A 2,620-nucleotide genomic window follows, 5' to 3' on the forward strand; every position below is an offset into this window, starting at 1 on the left:
TCCACAGATTTCCAGAACGGTCTGCCTTGTCTGATCAGTGGGGGCTGCGGCCTTGGTCTGTACTGCTCCCCAGTCCTTCTCCATCACCCTCTGCTCTTGAGACTCCATCCCTGGTCTCCCGCTCTGTACCTGCTGGACCAGCTCACTTCCTCCATGCCTCAAAGCCTTATGAACACAAGGTGGGGTCCTAAAAGTTTGTGGATAATGAGACGGATATTACAGCCCGGCACAGGGGATTGATTAAAATGGAATCTACAGCAGCTTGGTCCATGAGCTTCTTGGTGATGGCCGCGACAGGGGTTCCCGTCACTCTGTGCACACTCTTGCTGACTGCTGCTTTCCTGAGCCACATCCATTTTTCTCTGGACCCCCTCAATCTCCCTTCCTCCCATTCCCAGCCACCCCTCGCTTCCTTCTCACAGGCTTGCTGCCCCCACCTCCAAAAAAACCTGTCACCTGTTCTGCAGACAAGCTTCCTCTGTGTGATGTTTTCCCACCAGGGTGGTATAGACATGGTTAAACACCCGGGCTGTGACGCAGGACAAGATGGCCCCTGCTGGACTCCCAGTTCTGCATTTTCCCTTCAAATCCTTCCTATCCCTGTTTTACGGGTGACAAAACTGACTTCCAGGGGGATTAGGTTTTGTGCAAGGACCAGGGTGAATAAAAAAGATCTGGGACAATTCCCAGGCCTCTTCCAGGCAGAGGGAGAACTAGGTTGGAGATCGTTAGTTGAGGGCACCTGCAAAAGCTAAATTGAGGCTGCCTGAAGCTTAGGAGGAAGGAAATGTATGTAGAGTTAGTTCCTAGAGGGCTTATAAATAGGACCATTGCTCATGAGTCCTGAAAAGTCCCAGGGCCAGCCTTCCCGAGGAGAGGGAAGGGGGCGGGGTCACATGCCCTCCTGAGGTCATTTCTAGCTTAATGATTCAGGCGGCAAAATCCCAGTGTGGGTTTGGCTCTCCTGAATGTACTTTCATTTTGCATTATGATTTGCCACTCGAGCTGATGAGAACCAAATTGATGTCATTTCCCTCCCAATAAGCTCTTGACCAGAAAACATCTATTTCTCCATCTAACAGGGATTTTTTTTCCCCACCCAGTTTCTACAAAATCATGTTGCCTTAATATTTGCCTTCTTTTTTAAAGATAGCATTTGTCAGGGCTTCTCATCTGGTTATAAAAGTCATGTGTGTTCACTGCAAAAGAATCTGTAAGGCATAGCACGCTAAACGAAAAAAATAAAAATTATACATACTGTCACACCCATAGACAAACATTAAAAACTGTAGTGTGTTTTATGTTTTCTTCCAGTCTTTTCCTTGTGGGTAGGATAATTTTTTTCACCCTAATTGGATCAAATGCCTTTAAAAAATTTTTTTTAAGTTTTTATTTATTTATTTTGAGAGAGACGGAGACAGCGCAAGCAGGGAAGGGGCACAGAGAAAGGGAGAGAGAGAATCCCAAGCAGGCTCCACACTGTCAGTGCACAGGCTGGCACGGGGCTCAAGCTCACAAAACCAGGAGATCATAACCTGAGCAGAAACAAGAGTTGGATGCTTACCCGACTGAGCCACACAGGCACCCTTGGATCGACTGCCTTTTTTCAAGACTTCTATTAAAAGTGGGGAAGGGGGGCACCTGGGTAGTTCAGTTGGGTAAGCGTGTGACTTCGGCTCAGGTCATGATCTCGCGGTTTATGGGTTCAAGCCCCGCGTCGGGCTCTGTGCTGACAGCTCAGAGCCTGGAGCCTGCTTCAGATTCTGCGTCTCCCTCTCTCTCTGCCCCTCCCCTGCTCGCACTCTGTGTCTCTCTCACTCAAAAATAAAAATAAAACATTAAACAAATTAAAAATAAAAATAAATAAGCTTTAAAAAAAAGTAGGGGAGGGAAGGATTATACCTTCTGGCTTTAGGGGAAAATGAGTGTTAATAAATAGCTTACATTTATTAAGTACTGACAACGATCCAGGCACTTTATATGCATTGCCTTAATGCATGTAAGTACTTTATATGAATTGCCTAACTGAATCCTCACAACAATCCACTGAGGAAGATGCTAATACCGTGCCCACGTTACAGATGAGGAAACTAAGGCTCCAAGAACCTTAAGTAACGTGCCCAAGAATAGCTAGTTCATGGCGCGGCTGGGATGGTAGATTTTTTTGCCTCTACAGCCTGGGAATATTAACCTTTATAGTACATAGAGAGTTTAATCTCTTTTTTAGCAATAACCGCCGCAACCGGAAAGGCCATAATGGAAATACTGGTGTGCTTCTTGTTTAACTGGGAATATTTTAATGGAACCACAATACATTGATGGAACAAAGAGCATGCTCCCTGCTGACCTTTCATCACATTTTGCTCTTAAACCGTAGAGGGAGAAAGGAGATCCAAGGGAAAGGTCAGAAGTTTATTAGCTAGTGCTGCTACAAGCTTACACAGGCTTTCCTATAAGCTGTTGCTATTTTAGTATTTGATGGCTGTCTAACATGTCCCTGGGCACGGGGGCAGCTGACACATGCCAGGGCTCAGTGCACATGCTGTGAAGTGACTGCTCATTCTTGCTAATGGCCATCCATTGAGCACCGACTGGGTTTCTCTCAGGCACAGTGCTAGGC

The sequence above is a fragment of the Panthera uncia genome, chromosome A2, assembly GCF_023721935.1.
Source record: "Panthera uncia isolate 11264 chromosome A2, Puncia_PCG_1.0, whole genome shotgun sequence".
Taxonomy (NCBI): Eukaryota; Metazoa; Chordata; class Mammalia; order Carnivora; family Felidae; genus Panthera; species Panthera uncia.